The sequence below is a fragment of the Tasmannia lanceolata genome, unplaced genomic scaffold, assembly GCF_043159265.1.
Source record: "Tasmannia lanceolata isolate RefF3 unplaced genomic scaffold, GAP_Taslan_0.1 ptg000003l, whole genome shotgun sequence".
Lineage (NCBI taxonomy): Eukaryota > Viridiplantae > Streptophyta > Magnoliopsida > Canellales > Winteraceae > Tasmannia > Tasmannia lanceolata.
Genome location: NW_027518680.1, coordinates 25,261,586 through 25,279,884, shown reverse-complemented (window position 1 = coordinate 25,279,884; position 18,299 = coordinate 25,261,586).

Sequence of the window (18,299 nt, the reverse complement as noted above, 5' to 3'; positions counted from 1 at the left end):
CAAAATAACTAAACATGCAATTTCTGCTAAAGACAAGTAACATGCCATTTTAAAGTGATAAAAAGTGTAAAGAAACTAAACATGGGAAGCAAAGTAAGTAATCATGCAAAATGACCAAACAACTAAACATGTAATCAATGATTTGAGAATGGGAGAAGGGATAAAAAGAGGGATGGAAGACATGAAGAAGGGTGTGAGGAAACGAGAAGGATGGAGAAAGGTGCGGCTGAACTTGGTTTTGCCAAATTGCCTACGTACCCCGTCGTGGGGATCAAGCCACACGTAGTTCTGCTGGAGTTTGGATCATGAATGGGATTGGGAATTGGGAGTCGGGAATCGGATTCGGGAATGAGATTTTTGAAAATGAATTTTGAATTGGGGACGAGCCTGGAAGGAGCTAATCGCAGAGGAATCATCAAGGGGTTAATAAAAAGGGATGAAGTTTTGGCCAATGGGTTTGGACATAAGGATGCCACTCGGTCAGGGTGACATGGGTTAGGTGATTTAAGTACGTGACTCTGTTAGAGTGACTTGTTTGAGTTGAATTTAGGAGTAGTTGCTATAATTGATTTGGGTATGGGAATGGACATGAGGGATGTGAATTGATGACCATGGGGATGAATATAAGAGTGGTCTGTGGGATGGGGTGGGGTGGATACACCATGGATATGGTGGGCATGGGATGGTAGGGTATATGAAGAAGGTGCATGTACTGTTGGGTTATGGGTGGGAGGCATGGGCTATGAATACATGTATTCATGTGCTGTAGTGTTATGGATAGGTGGAATGGGAGGATATGTACTGTTTGGATCAAAGTCCGGATGAGCCTTGGATGTTTGGAATATTGGCCAAGACCGGGTGGGCCCTATAGGTGGATGACGGATTTGAGTGGGCCGAACATGTTGTGAGCTTGAGGTGAGAGAAATGAGTTGTGGTGGCTAGCTTGGGGTTCGGCTTAGGAGTTGGGTTGGGTAGGCTTTTTTTTTGGTTGAATTGGGTAGCTTAGGTTGAGTGCGGGTTGACTTGGCTTGGACCGGATTGGATCGGGTTGAGTCGGGGCTGAACCGGGTTAGGTCCGAGTTGGACCGGGTTGCGGTTCGGTTCCAGGTTGGACTTGGTTCGGTTCAAAGTTGGACACGGGATAGCTTGGGCTGAACCGTGTTAATTCGGGTTGAGTCGGGGCTGAACCAGGCTAGGTCCGGGTTGCGGTTCGGTTCCGGGTGCGGGTTTGGGTTGGACTCGGGTGGAACTTGGGACCGAGTTGGTTTCCTTGAGTTGGCCTATTTTGTGATCGAATGGTGGTGGGTTCGAGTTTGTGACCGGATGGTGAGATAAATGTGAGGTCACATTGACATGGTGTGGGACCCGATCCCGCTAGAGGGGAATGTCCTACGAACCGCCTTCCTCTCTCTTGGTCTCTCGTAGCCACGCAGTTGGCGTTTGCTTTTTATTATTGATTTAATTCATTCTTTCCGTGAACTTGGGATCACTAAAGCAATCCGAATTCCAAGCAAAAGAGAATGACAGAGTCGCCACCTAGATGAGAGATCTATGACCCATAATTGACCAGAAATCTAGATTCGTTACTTGATTACGAGAATGGAAGGTATGAGAAGTTACAACCACATGCACCATTCTTGCCTGATAATCCGGTCTTCAATTCCAAAAGTCAACTCTCTTGAATTTGTTTTAAATGGCTCATTTAACTCTATATTAATGTGCGAATTATGTGACATGCATCATAAGATCTAATCTTAATGTATTCCCTAATGTGTATCTTGATTTTCTTAATTTGTTTGCATTTAATTTATGTGAATATTCTCCTAAAATGCTAATTTGAGAAAAATCCTACATATTTTAATTAAGAATTTATAGAATAACTAATAAACAAAATCCCACCATTTGTGTGTGGGGCCGACTTGTGATTGGTATGCCATCAAGCATCCAAGCTGCCTACGTACCCAAGCCTCACTGGGATCAGAGTCGACGTAGTTCGGTGGCCTAAACTAAGCTATATGCCTAAGACATCTAAGACACCGATCTAGACTGGAATGACTGTTTCAACAGTTTAAGAAAGATTATTTAGTTCAAGTTGAGTAGATTTTATTATCCTAGGACTCAATCTAAGATCCTATCTAAGTGCAAGACATCCCTTAGCCTAATGCAGGTGAACCTACATCCTAGGTAACTAGGCTTGTCCTATGGGAAAAAAGGGGTAACTAGTGTAACTAGATCTATAGCAATCAGTTGTGATGAGGCTGAACTCCCTAACTCTAGGACACCCTAAAACCTAGGACACAACGCGAGGTAAGTGTTCCTAATTGGTTCTAAAGGTCCTTACGAAGAGATATCGTTATCCAACGGTTCCAAAAGCATTGATCAAATGATCTTAATTTATTAAGTAAATAATTTTTAATTTTTCAAAGATTTTCGATTCCTAACATCTAAGGAATACCAAAGGCTCTATGGTTGGCAAATTTCAGCCTTGAGTTGCATCCACGGAAGGGCATCGTGCTCTCAATCTTTCTATAATTTAACACATAAGTTATAGTATATTATTGCCTGACATGTTTCTCAGAATTTCCATGGACAGTGGACCTCGGAGCCAACAACATACATGCTCAAATTATGTAGGAACGATCACCATTAGTATACGATTATGAATGCGATCTCGGCAGTTAAACTGTCACAGCATAGCCAATTTACAAATGGAATCTATGACCTCTAGGGTTTCTGTTTCAAACAATTTTAAGGTTAAATATATGATGAAAAATTAGGATTTTCTGAAAGTTTTCACTGATTTGCTATTAAGTTGTGATTTAATAACATTAAGACCAGATTGCTAGGATTAGACAGAAACCCGTAGCAATCAAACTTTAAATCAATTGAAACTTTTCTAGTAACAAGATATGGATGATTTTAGCTTACTAGAAAAATTTTATGAATTTTCATCAAGATTTACTACCAATTTTTGATTTTTTAAAATTCAAGTCAGATTGTAGATTAACACAGTAACTTATAGCATATGAATTTCAGATTAATCCAAACTTTTACAGTATAAATATTATCATAAGAGTAATCTACTGTAAAAACTTCATGGATTTTTATTACGATTTGATATCGATTAAAAATTACACAAAAATCGGATGAATTCAAAGAATCAATTAAAAGCAAACCTAATGGTATCCTAAAATCAAATAAAAAATCTCAGTAGATATATAATATATTATAAAATTTTCTATAAAATTTCAAAACTTAAAAATTAAATCTCCTCCATAAAATCAATTTTTAAATAGAAAAGGAGAATTTATTTCTTAGGAATTGAAACCTGTTTATTAAAATAAATTACAAAACCATATTAAAACTTTGCAAAACTAATTGAATTTTTTTTTTCTAACATTCCAGTAACCTAAGTTACTAGTTTGTAAAGAATTTTTTTTAAAATTTACTAATTTAATACGAAAACGAATTACAACACGTAAACCAAAGAATCGATTAGAAAATAGTAAAGAAAATATTATTTTCAAAGTTTTATTCTATGAAAACTTCAATTTATAATTAAGCATGAGTTCTGAAAAGTTTCATCAATTTGTAAAATCGTTTGATATTTATTAAAAATAACCCAAAATTAAAATAAATTAAAACTGGATTAAAAAAAATCAAAACATTCCAAACATTTTATGGTGAACTGGAAATCCAAAAATCGGTTTGGAACCAAATTTTCATGAAATTTGGATTTGATTTGGCCCGTTTTCCATTTTATTCTTCAAGAAATAACCCTTTGCCAGGTTATCTTTCGAAAAATAAAAAGGAAATCGAGGCGGTCAAACCGTTGTCCAAGATTTCACTTTCCAGGAGTTTTGAAATTTTTAGTAACCTAAAAAAAATTTGTTTTTTGAAAAAGATTATGTTTTCAAACACTTGATTTGAAAATTGAATTTAAACTCATATTGAAGAATAAAGAGAGAAAATTAATATTTATATGGAGGAAAATTAATTTTTTGGTGAAATTTTAGATTTTGAAAGCTTATAATCTATACTATAACATACTGGAATTTCGAAGAAAAATTCTTTAATTTGATCTATCAAAATAAAACCATGGCATGCTTTTTTCTACTTCGCAAAGATGAGAAATTCTTACCGTTGATCGCGATCCTTGTCTCTAGGGTTGGTGATCCGAGATACACTTTGTCCAACCCTTTTATACGCTCAAGAAGACCCAAAGAGTACTTCAATAATCCTTGATTATATGATGCCTTGGAGAAGAAGAAGAAGTTCAAGAACCCCTTTTGTGAAGAACACTTGAGAGAGAAATGAACACACTTGAAGAGAGGAATGAATTCCAAGGAGGAAGAGAGGAATGAATTCCAAGGAGGAAGAGAGAGAGGGATGAATTTTTTAGAGAGGCCAAAGGTTGTGCTTGCTTTTTTTTTTTTATAGAAAAAGTTAGGGTTAGATTGGATTTGGAAGTTTCCAATGTGAGGACTCATACCTTTAGTTAGTTTCCAAGTCTCACCTATGGCTTGCTTTTCCCTTACCTTCTAAATTGGATTTACTTTTAATATTGATTTCTTGCAAGCCAAGCAATGCTAAATTACACAATGGAGATCCTTCAAGATCAATTTAGAAGCCTTCTCAAATAGGAAACTAGCTTTTATGAATAATTTTCGTCCATAAAGGGTTGCCCGACGTTTGAGATCATTTTTGACCTATTTAGAAGCTGATTTGGGAAAAGTCATAAATTAAAAAGTTGTAGATATTTTTGAGACGTTCGAAACAAATATAATTGCAAATTTTTTTGACACGAAAGTAAGAAGTTATGGCCATTTTAGTAACCTGACCATACAAGCCCTTTCTAATTATATCTCTTCATTTCTTTATTATTTTTTCAAAACAAATATGATGTCACCAACCACCTCATCCCATGTTGGACGTTTTTGCATGTGACCTCCACGTTTGGGGCGCCCACTTATGCGGCTGACCCACAAGGGTGGGTCCACATAGACCCCCACCTTGTGGGCTTTAGCCCAATGGGCATTTTCACACGGGTTTCGGGTTTTTTTCGTAAAAATTCAATAAAATCTTTCTAAATTCATCATTTTATATATGGACTCAACCCATTTGACATTTATGGTGCATCCCTAACACACGATCGAACAATCTTTTTTTTTTTTTTTGAAAAACAACTTTTCGGACCAAAATGCTCCTATTTGACCATTACATAGACCTGGCAAAAAGTGACCCGCACCCGGGTCCACCCAGCCCGCCCGCAAATTTGCGGGTGTGGGTCTCTAACTAGTGACCCGTTTGAAGTGGACCCGCGGGTCCACCCGGCCCGTCAAAAATGGGCCGGGCCGGGTAAATCCGCGGGTGCCCGTAGCATAACTACTATGTGCCTTTATTGTTTTGATATGAGAAAACTTGGTGCCTCCTACTCTAGAGAAGATATGAAATGAGGACCATGGAAGGATGATTGAAACAATCTTCACACTTCAAGTGGATTGGCAAAACTACTATGTGCCTTTATTGTTTTGATATGAGAAAACTACATCCTAACAATCTCATGGTTTGTAGGTGGGCATTGAGATAATTTACATAGCATTGCAGTCTATTGTATATTGTCTGTTGCTTTACCCTATGATCAATTTCCCTTGGCAAGCAGACAAGTCCTTTTGGTTCCTCTACTTCATGTTCATGTGCTTCGTCTACTTCACGTTGTATGGGATGATGGTGGTCGCAATCACTCCAGGCCACCAAATTGCTGCCATTGTTATGTGCTTTTTCATAAGCCTCTGGATTTTGTTCTCTGGCTTCATCATCACTAGACCGGTATGTGCTTATATTGCTGTTATTGTTGCTGTTGGAAATTGTAAATAAAATTCAATGTTTATTGTTTTGTGAAAAGTCATTGTAGTATTCTAGGATAGTTATTATGTGTTGAAAATGGAAGAGTCCTTGCATGTTTTCAAGGGTCTTTAATGTTTAGGCTAGATTATCAAAGTGTCCTTATATGTTTTCCGGGTTACCCGCAGGATTACCCGTACCCGCCCGGGTGGGGTCTGGGTACATGAAATGGCTACCCGCAGAATCGCGGGTATTTTTTACCCGTACCCGTTGGGTCCGTACCTGCACGGGTCGTATCCGTACCGGCGCGGGTTACCCGTTTGCCAGGTCTACCATTACACATCAAAATGCGACCAAAATACCCTCAAATTGGTTCACCCCTAAAGGGGGAAGTTAAAAATGAAAAGTCTTTGTGGTCAAACCTCAAAAATAGAAAGTTTTTAAGTTTGCTTCTTTTGGTGGGTAATATCAAACAAGATCATTTGGCATTCCCTGAAAATGCCCAAAATGCCCTCAACACTCAAAATTTTCAAATCAAGCGAAACCCCTGAGACGTCTAAATTTAGCAGGTTTTTCAAAATTCATGGAATCACTCAAGATTTTTCAGACACAACCCGGGGTCAAATGATACACATTGAAAATGACCAAATTACCATCGAGGTGCAAAAATAGGCAAAAATGAGGGAAACCCTGAGAAACCCAAAAATAGCAGTTTTTCCTACTTGATTGGAAACTTGATTATTCATCTTCCGGAGGCCAATGGAACCCCCTAGAGACTTCAGGATTGCGAATCAACTTCAAAACTCTTAAAATGAGGTGAAATCCACCTTAAAATGCAAGAATACCTAATATAATATGGATGACTGACACAGACCAAACAAACCTTTCGCTTTTTAAAGCGTAGCAAAATGGGGGTGTCTACACATGGTCTAGGTAAGATCTTTTGGATTATTATGGGAGAAAGCTATGGGGTTTAGGTATGTATGATGGGTGTATATGGGCTATGGTCTATGTGACATGGTTAGAGTGTATGTCATGGTATTGATGACGGGGTGAGATGGAGTGTGGGCTATAGGATGGTGAGAGATAGGCTACGATTTATATAATGTGGGTGAGGTATGGGCCATGGCTTATGTGGCATGGGTGTTTGGATGGGTATAATAGTTTGGCCGATTAGTGAATGTGTTGAGTTTAGATTCGGGTTTAGGACCCAATTTGCCGGTCTGAGTCACTGGTTCTAGGTGCGGGTCCGGGTTGAAGATATGAGTTGACTTGGGTTCGGGGGTATTGAGCAAGGCCGAATAGGGTGGGGTTCTTGGCTAGGCCGAGTAGGGTGGGGTCCTACGCTAGACCGAATAGGGTGGGGTCCTGGGCTAGGCCGAATAGGGTGGGGTCCTGGACTAGGCCGAGTAGGTCCGTGGGTGGGGTGCGGGTTTGGGGTGGATTTGTGTTGGGGCTGGATCAGGTTGTGGGTTCGTGTTCGTGTGTGTGTGGGGTGCGGATTGGATTGGGATGGGGTACGGATTGGGTTAGGTGCAGGGGCGAGTTGGGGCTGGATTGGGTCAGGTACAGGGGTGAGTTGGACTAGGTTAGGCTTGGGTTGAATGGAATTGCTTTGGTCGGGCCAAGTGGGTCCAAGTTTGCTCGGATAGTGGCTCGGGTTGAGTTGATTTGAGTCCAGGCTGAGCTAGGTAAAGTTGGGAGAGTCAGGTTGCAGGGTTGAGTTGACTCGGGTTGAGTCGGAATGGGTCAAGTTGAGAGGTGCAACCTGAGTTGGGTTGGACTCGGCTTGGAGAGTGCAACCCGAGTCAGGTTGGGTTCAGCTTAGGGGGTGCAACCCGAGTTGGGTTGGGTTCAACTTGGGGGGTGCAACCCGAGTTGGGTTGGGTCAAGCTTAGGGGCGCAACCCGAGTTGGGTTAAGCCTAGGGGTGCAACCTGAGTTGGGTTGGGTCAAGCCTATGGGTGCTACTTGAATTGGATCCAAGGCCTATGTAGTATGGTTAAAGTTGAATAGGAATGGTTCATGTGAGAAATCTCATGCGTACAGGACGTGGTGTTTGAGATGAATCTTATCATTCATGTGTATGTACTGTACACATAAGCAATTATTTAAAGCATGGCATGCATTGATGTACACAGTATATATAATGCATGGGTGCTCATTGATGTGTACATCATATACAAGCATGGATGTGTAAGCAATGGGATTTCTTAAGTTCGGTTCAACCTTTTGAGTTGGGATATGACTAGGCTCGGTTAGGATGGTAACCGTGCACATATGCGTGAGGATGCACATAATGATCTTGTACACAAGGGACCATGGATTTGATTTGAGTTCATGGATATTCACCTTACATATAAGAATCACATAGAGGGCACACAGTGCAAGGGTTCGGGTAGTGAGGTTAAAAGTGTTAGACCTAGTTGGGGTGCGGCTCGGGTTGGGATGCGGCTTTAGGGGTACGGCTTAGGGGCGCGGGTTGGGGTGCGGGTTGATTTGATTTGACTCAGGTTGAGTCAGGCTGGGGTTAGGTGAATCGGGTTACATATATTGGGTTGGGTTAAAAGGCTGGTTTGGGCTAAAGGTTTAGGTGGTAGGATCATGTTGTAAGTTGGGTCGAGTCATGGAATGGGTTGAGTTGGTTTGGGTAGAGTTCGGTTGAGATGGGGGTTTTGAGGCATTGAATCAAGAGAAGCCAATTGAGAGAAAAATAAAAGAGAAGTAGAAGAAATCAAATTCGAATCCAATTTAGAATAACAAGTGAATTTTGGCTTACCTCTCCGTTGTTTGGTGTCGATCCTTGCCCCAAATGATGATGATGATTCCTCGTGATTCCTTGCTTTTGATACGAAATGCCGCAACCAAAGGAGAAGAGGCGTGAATGAATTTGAGAGAAGGTGGATTGAAAAATTGAGCGGCTTTGCTAGAACTAGAAGAGAGGGAGGGGGGACGAATTTGAGAGAGAGGGAAGGTTGAAAATCATGTCATGGGATGGAGAGATGAGAGGGTATTTATAGGTGAAGGAGGAGCTGAGTTGCCATCTTTGGGTCCTAGAGGTGTAGGGTGGAGATTGAGTGAGGGAAAAAGGAAGGGAAAAGAATGGCTAAGATCGAATCCTTATAGAATATTCTCTCCACTTTTTAGCAGTTTATCATTTGGACATGGCCATGCAAATATTGGGACAAATAAAATGTCCAATTTGATTGCCTTTGTAGAGAATGGCAACGATTTGGATGCCTGCGATTAACTGCAATCTCCATGTGATTGCAAGAACGGGCGAGATGGGGTCTCCAAATATCCCAAATCTATGCAAAGATTTTCAAATATTATGTAATATAAAAATCACCCAAATCAGCTCTGAATTTGGTTTCACACGTTTTTTCCCAAGTGAGGAAATCGTGTGGGGAGATGAGAGAGAAAACGGGGAAGGAGCAACCATGTGGAAACATGAAAACGCCATTTCTGGGAGATTTTGGTGTCCGATTTCGATAATTCGTTTGCCATTGGAATCGTTGATTTTTCCTCTTTCGTTTAAGCCCAATATTTCCATGGAATGATTGATTTCAAATTTTTCGACCAATGAGAGCCATCAATCTCCATCGGTAAATCATTTTTCCAAATATTGGGCAAATCGGTGATCCAAACGAACCAACCGACTCGATAGATCTTGGATCAACGGTTAACACTATCAAACCATGATATTAACACCAATTATAACATTAAAAAGTTATGTTATCAATGGTTTAAGGGGACGGTTCTCATTCATCCTCCTTGATATGTGGCTTTTCACAGGGTTTTGCCCAATTAAGTGATCCATTGTTGAATCTGGATTTGAGATCAACCTTGATCGATTTAATTTTGACTAAATGATCACAAATCTTGGTAAAGATCTCCCAGGTCAAGATCTGCCCTCGATTTGACGATTTATGGAAATTGGGTCTCGGAATGGAATCAGGGCTCGAGCCGTGAAGTGATCCTAGCTTATTTTATCCTGACTGATGATCTGTAAAGTCATATCGAGGTATAAATGACCTAATATATAAATTCCATGATAGAGGGGCTCTTCTCATGGATTTACACACTTATGTCATCCGGTAGGGTATTTTCTATTTTTTTGGATCAAATCATCTTACTAGGTACATCTCTTTACCATTTTGGATTCTAAGGAATGTGAGGATGCTTATTTTACCAGTGAAACTTCAAGGATCAATGTTAAGCTACTATCAAGTAAAGTGTAGCAAAATGAGGGTGTCTACAGATGCCCCTCTTTGGCAAAGGTTACTTAGTAACCGTATGCCAAAGCTAAAGAGACAATTTCATTTTGCAAAACTTTAACTGATGATAGTCTCAGGAAGATTAAATCAGTATTTCTATGACAATTTCTAATGAAATGCTCCAAACATAGCAACCTGATACCTCCCAATACAATGCAATCCTAGAACGCAAACTAAATGCAGGCTAAATGCAAATTTTTTGTGATTTTTATAATTTTTTTTATGCAACATGCTTTTTTTTATCCTAACAATGCAAGATGGGGTGATAGAAGCGTGGTTGAAGATGATGTAGTTTTGACCGAATGAATGAAGAATTCATTCGGGGTTGAAATATGGTCCTTGTGGACAGATAGCCCACTCGGAAGCAATGATACGGCCTTTGTGAATGAATAGTCCACTTGGAAGCAATGATACGGTCTTCGTGAACGAATTGTCCACTCGGAAGCAATGATATGGTCTTCGTGAACAAATAGTCCACTAGGAAGAAATGATACGGTCTTCGTGAACGAATAGTCCACTCGGAAGCAATGATACGGTCTTCATGAACGAATAGTCCACTCGAAAGCAATGGTACTGTCTTCGTGAACGAATAGTCCACTCGGAAGCAATGGTACGGTCTTCATGAACGAATAGTCCAATCGGAAGCAATGGTACGATATTCGTGAACGAATAGTCTACTTGGAAGCAATGATACGGTCTTCGTGAACGAATAGTCCATTCGGAAGCTATGATACGGTCTTTGTGAACGAATAGTCCACTCGGAAGCAATGGTCTTCGTGAGCGAATAGTCCACTCAGAAGCAATGATACGGTCTTCGTGAACGAATAGTCCACTCGCAAGCAAAGATATGGTCTTCGTGAACGAATAGTTCACTCGGAAGCAATGATACGGTCTTTATGAATGGATAGTTCACTCGGAAGCAATGATACAGTCTTTATGAACGAATAGTCCACTCAGAAGCAATGATACGGTCTTCATGAACGAATAATCCACTCGGAAGCAATGATACCGTCTTCGTGAACGAATAGTCCACTCGGAAGCAATGAAACGGTTTTCGTGAATGAATAGTCCACTCGAAAACAGTGATACGGTCTTCGTGAACGAATAGTCCACTCGGAAGCAATGATACGGTCTTCGTGAACGAATAATCCACTCCGAAGCAATGAAACGGTCTTCGTGAACGAATAGTTTACTCGAAAGCAATGATACGGTTTTCGTGAACGAATAGTCCACTCGAAAGCAATGAAACGGTTTTCGTGAACGAATAGTCCACTCGGAAGCAATGATGCGGTCTTCGTGAACGAATAGTCAACTCGGAAGCAACAATGCGGTCTCCGTGAACAAATAGTTCACTCGGAAGTAATGATACGGTCTTCATGAACGAATAGTCCACTCGGAAGCAAGGATATGGTATGAGTGAATGGCTAATCCACTCAAAGGCCCTAGATGGGTCGGCATCTAGTCCAAGAAAGATTTGGTCTGAATGAACAGCTAGTCCACTCAAAAGCCCTAGACGAATCTAGTCCTAACTTGAATTTATTGACATAAATGAGTGACATGGGAGTTAATGAATTTGCTGGGGATGATTGAGTTAAACAAGTATTTCTTCTGGTGAGGATTTGAATGAACATTTCCTGCTAGGACAGAACATCAACAATTAACTTTAGTGAGATTTGGCAGACATGAAGGTGAATAAATGAGGGGATACTTCGATTCCAAGGATTGAATGCCTTTCTTCAATGAGGATTGGGACAAAAGATCTTAACAAAACCACATCTAAGGTTCTTCCATTGCCTTAAGGTTCTCTTCAACTGTTTTGTTATCTGAAGATGAAAACAACATTCTCACAGGTCTCTTGCCACAACCTTTTAACATTGGTTGTTTAATTCACTTGCTTATGTGATCTTTTGAATTTGAAACTATCCCTTTGTGATTACTTGTATTTGCTCCTTTTCAAGATTTGTCGTGCAGACGAAGAAGAATAGCCTTCACCTTTTCACCAAGAGAGTTGCAGTTTGAGGAGATGGAATTACGAACAATGTTTACACAAAGGAGACAATTTTTTTGAGACAACGACTAACTGAGAAGACTCAAACAAATTTTTGAAGGTTTAATGGGAATGTAAAGACACAGGAATAACAATACTGACGCTTCTGATCATAACTAACAATTTTTTTTTGATTGGTAGGTCCAACCTCTCAAAGAGTACTTTATCAGTTTGTAAATATTTGTACTTTCTTCCTTAGATTAGTAGTACTTCATGGATTGTTACTAACGCTCTTTGGATTGCTCGGTTTCATGCCCCTAGCTTCGAGGATGCAAAATATGACTGCTTGGATTTCTTGGATTTCTGAGTCTGATATTGGATATTGCCCTTGTGGATGATTTCTTACCATGACCAAGGTGCCTTTTCAGGTTTTCAACTTGGCGGACCGTTTGCTCTAACTTTTTCCTGAATCGCCCTTTTGGGTTTTCGATTTAGCGGGCTTGTACCTTAATTTTTGCCTAAGCGACCCTTTCGGGTTTTCAACTTAGCAGGTGAGTGACCTTGATTTTTGCCCAGACCGCCTTTTCGGGTTTTCAGCCTAGCAGGTCTTCAAACTCCTTTTCATTTATTTTCTTTCTTTTTCAGATCTAGAACCTTGAGCACTTTTCACCGAAAGGACTTATAGGTAGGGTGAGGTTTAACAAAGGAAAGGCTTAAGGTTTGCAAATTTCGACCGAACCTGAACGAGCAGGTTGCCTACGTATCAGGTTGCGCGTAATTCAGGGCAGATGCCCCTAGTATAAAGGTAAAACGGTCTTTTTATTTATTTTTATTATTGACTGATTCTTTTTTTTTTGAAACTTTCTTCTCTTTTTTTTTCTATTGATTGATTTTTTTACCTCTCTTTTTTTTTGGGAACTTTTTTTTTCTTTTTTCTTTTGAACGACTGAACTTGGATCAACCAAGCTGCCTACGTACCCCTATGATGGGATCAGGTCTCGCGTAGTTCAGGGTAGATGCCCCTAGTATAATGGCTTTGAAAGGAGTATGTAGGCTCAAAGGGTTTGCAAATGGGGTTTTTCTTTATGATTTTGGGTTATGATTTTTGGGATTTTGTTTGGCCAAAGGTGGCCTTCCGGTGCCCAGGCTTATTTTTCAATTTTAATGAGGTTCATCAGTTCTTATAATTTTTTTCTCTCGGAGTTTGACGGCTTTTCCAGGTAAGATTGATCCACACTGTAAGAGCTCGAACTTTTCCCTTTGGATTGAAAATGAGCGATAAATATTCACTAAGTCTCCTTCCTTCAGGATTCTGATTGCACACTTTCTTGTTAAAGGCTTACTCCGATCTTGATGTCTTTAAATCGTTTACTCGAATTCCAGCAGCATGATTTGTATTTGACATCTGCTTTGATATTTCACTAGTTGGTTCCACTAATTGATGGCCTTCTTGAACTTCTTTGTATAGAATTCATATCTGCATGATGAACTTGACAATCGAAGCCGAGAATTGAAAATATAAAAGGCAGGCTCCACGCATGCCTCTTTTATAATGTATGTGTCATACATTCTTATTCCCTTGATCTCTTATTTCTCAGACCATATCCTTGGTGTGAATTTATGTTGGACGACCTCTTCTATCGTGAATTCTCGAAGTAGATTTACTAGTTCTTTGCTCTCCTTAGAGGATAGGATATTTCCAATTAGTATTTCCTGAGCTAAGGTTTCAATGCCGATATTTACTACTTCAATTTCTTCTTTGAAAGGCTAGGCTCGGCCCTCCTCCCCTTGTTTGAGTAATCATTTTATTTCAAGGGGAGTTTCGTCGGCCTCCTCATCCGAGGAAGGATTGTTAATATATGTCATTTTATCAGAAGCATACACAAGAATATACTCGAAACTGAAACTTTTATTAATTGATCAGAGAAATTACATCGACCATAGCATAGATCAAAGACTTGTCCTGAACAGGCTCAGGAACGAATGACTCGAATTGTAGAAATAAAACTAGCAACTGACACTTCTTACTTGTAAAGAAAAAAAAAACTCATAAGACTGACTGACTTTATTTGGACTTGACACCAACACCTGAGAAACCATGAAGGATGAGGCTTCAACTGAAAAAAATTTCTTTAACTGCAACACTCTGGCTCTGAGGATCAATAACTGCTTCTTCTCTGACAGTTGCGACTTCTAGCTCAAGATATTCTGACAAATTTTCTCTGGCTCTGAACCTTTTAGCAATGTCACAGACACTCCCTCATTTCCCCCTTTCCCTAGATGAGAATAGTATGGTGGGTCAAAGGCCTAAATGGTGGTTATGAGGGTGGATGGATCAAACTCTGGGTGAACAAAGGAAATGCTGCCGACATGGGTGGAGGTTGTATCTGAATGGTTAGGTAGAGGATTCTGAATAACATCAGGTTTAGGTGGGAAAATAAGTTTCTTCTTATCAAGGAGATCTTGGGTAGCATGCTTCAAGGACAAGCATTGATTGGTGGTATGGCCACGACCTTGGTGATACTGGCAATACTCGTTCTCATTGTAGGTTTTAGGAAGTGAATTAGGAGGAGGTCTAGGAGGAAGTAAGGTAGGGTGACCAGTAGCTAGACATTGCTTCAATACAACTGAAGGTGAAACATTGAGATAAGTGAATTCTCTTTTAACCTTCTCCTGAGGCTTAGCACCCACTTGATTGTAATTGAACACCATGGCTTTCTGAGGCTGACTAGTAGTGGAAACATTATTGACTTCCTTGGCAGGAGGAGAAGTCTTCTTGTAACCCTTTTGAAATGAAACATTCTTGGCCAGAATGCCTTTAGCTATGGCATCTTCGATCTGAATTCCCGCATTAATGAAGAGATTGAAAGTTGGACAATACTGGAGCAACATATGCTGAAGCATTGTTGGGGTCAGATTGTTTAACATGATCTTGCATTGTTCCTTCTCTGTAGGGCGGTCCATCATGGAAGCAGCAAGTTTCCTCCACCTTTTTACAAAAGTGGCAAATGTCTCATTGGGCTCCTGTTTAGTTGCCTTTAGATTACTGATTGTCTCAGATCCATCATCATAAGTAAACTGTTTGATGAACTGCTCAGTAATCTCATTCCAGGTTCTGACCTTTGTCTTATCCAAACTCAGATACCATTTTCGTGCAGTGTCAGTCAAAGAAATGGGAAATAATTGAGCCATCTGCTCCGAATTCAACCCTTGGGACTGCAGCCGTATGATGAACATTTGTAAATGAGCAATAGGACAACCTGTACCATTGTATTTATCAAAGTCTGGAATCTGGAAGTTTGGAGGGAGACGAACATTCGAAAACAGAGTAAGGTTATCAAGATTAAAACTGCTTGACTCTGGGCTCTTAATGCCCTTGACTTCTTGAAGCAACAGTTCAAATTTCTTAGCAAGGGATTTCTCTTCAGGATAAGTAATTGGAGTGCAATTTTCCCGACCGTATTGCTCTTTTCCTGACCGTATTGCTCTTGATCTTCAATGGTGAGTAGAGACAACTTGGGTTGTAGGTGAACCTCAGATGTGGCTGCTATAGATTTTCCTTTTGAAGCGGGAGTACCGAATTTTTCCTCCCACTGAGCCTTCATGATCTTATTTTCTTCGCGAAGTAGGCTCTTCTGACGGGTGAGTTCGACCAACATATCATCAATGCAAGGGGGCTAAGAGTTTTCAGTTGGTTCAGACATTGAGACGACAGTGGGAGAAGATGGAGGTGGAATTCTCACAATATGATTGGAAACTCGGGTCGAAGTTGCTTTTGGATGATCAATGGTGAATATAAGAACTCCTGATAAAGAAAAGATTGGAAGTTTAGACACAGTAGTGTTCTTGATTGAAAATGAGTATTGGCTAGAAGGACTAAGTTCCCACACACATTTGAGACAGATAAATTTTTCATTGAAAAAGATGGTCTTATTTATTTAAAAATTGAAAGAATGCGACCAACGGATGGGTGAGGCATGAACCTAAGAGGGGGTGACATTTTAGGGGTTTTAAGGATACACTCGAAGAAGATGCCCCTAGTTTCAGGGGAGATAAAATCCTAGGCTAGAGTTATGAGATGAGTCCTTGAAAGGGAACCCTAACCTAAAGGACATCAACCCACGATAAATGAATCGTTGATCAATGAGAGATGGGATTTTCTAGATCTAAGAGTAACGAGATTATTATCCCAACCTCAAAGGCATTTTATTTTTGTGATTTACTTGGACGGCGCAATTTCTAACCCCTAATCTAGCTGAACCAAGAGATTTGGTTCACGACTTTATTTGTGCACTTAAAACCGATCGTAGCCATTGGAAGATGAACTACGGCCTAATCTAGACACAAATGGGTAAGGCATCCTAATCTAGGCTCACACAAGGATGTACGCATGTCCGTGTTATATGCAAGTGTGGGGTAATCTAGGGATAAGGCCAAGAGTTCCCTTAGCGTGAATCCGTGTTCGATATACTCTACCGGTGTCCAGAGTAGCAGTACGTGAACCAACAGATCCGTTTACGCACCATAAAGGTACTAGGCTAAGAGTGGAATGCTTCTCTAACATAGAGGCACCGGGTCATGACCTCCCAGTCAACCATGCTAGATAACATTCCGGGTTCCTAAAATAGGACGTGTGTGAATGTGATATGCAATGGTGTAAATGCAAGTGATGTAAGTGTGTGCAATTTTGGGATTCACATCTAATGCCCTCAAGTCCTTTAATTAATCTTTTGAAGGTTTGGGTGATTACATTTTATGAACATGAATTATTGTTTTCACTTTATCCTTTTTGTTCATTAATGAAGCAACACCAAGGTTCATCTTTTCCACACACAAGTAAGCACACAACATCTTTTGGTACTTTTTTCTTGTTTTTGAATTTTTTTGATTTTTTGAATTTTTTGAATCTTTTTGTTTTTTTTCTTCACATTTATCCCCTTTAATTATGATTTAAACGACTAAAGTTTTTAAAAGTTATAAAGTTAGGTAATTAATCCCCAGCAGAGTCGCCAGTCTGTGGATCCTGTTCCGAGGGGTGGCCCATGAGGGTGTGTGTTTTATCATGATAGTGCCTTTGTCCATTGCATTTGAATATGGTTGCTTATCTTTTATAAATTTAGGATGAAAATCCTAACTTCATGAAAGAAGCAACTGACCAGAGTCACCACCTAGATTAGGGATCTAAGGCCCATGATTAACTCTGTTAACTTGGTCTACGATTTAAATTCTGGGTAAGTTACCAGGTTACGAGATCGGAATGTGTACCGCACGAAGTGTACAACATCGATCTTGCTTGAAGAAAGTCAGACTTCCACTTTTAAAAGCTTCAATTGTTTAGGTTTAACTAAGGGGGTGAATATGAATTTTATTAACCTAAATGCATTCTAATTGTTTAGCCGTTCACAGTTTAGACTCATGCAGGCCAGGAGTGCATCCTACATGCAACTACATGCCTATGTGCCGATGTGAGTGTTTTTGACATTTTATGAGATTGATGAGATTTGGTTTGAGTTGAATTAGATTGATTGATTTGAGGTGAGGTGACTTATGCTATATGAACCTAGATCTAATGCAATGGACCTAAGTTGCATTTTTAGTATATTTGTGAACTTTGGATTCTAAGAATTCTATTGGGGAACATAGAGTGCAACCTCTAAGTTTAGAACCTAAAGCATTTTAGAATTTATGATTTTGAATTGTGATTTTCCAATTAGGTGAAAGCTCTTAGGTTCTTTAAGGCTTTAAAATTCCAAAGAGTTCCAAATTCAAACAAAATAACTAAACATGCGATTTCTGCCAAAGACAAGTAACATGCAATTTTTAAGTGATAAAAAGTGCAAAGAAACTAAACATGGGAAGCAAAGTAAGTAATCATGCAAAATGACCAAACAACTAAACATGTAATCAATGATTTGAGAATGGGAGAAGGGATAGAAAGAGGGATGGAAGAGATGAAGAAGAGTGTGAGGGAACGGGAAGGATGGAGAAAGGTGCGGCTGAACTTGGTTTTGCCAAATTGCCTACGTACCCTGTCGTGGGGATCAAGTCACACATAGTTCCGCTGGAGTTTGGATCATGACTGGGATTGGGAATTGAGAATTGAGAATCGGGTTCGGGAATGAGATTTTTGAAAAGAATTTTTGAATTGGGGACAAGCCTCGAAGGAGCTAATCGCAGAGGAATCATCAAGGG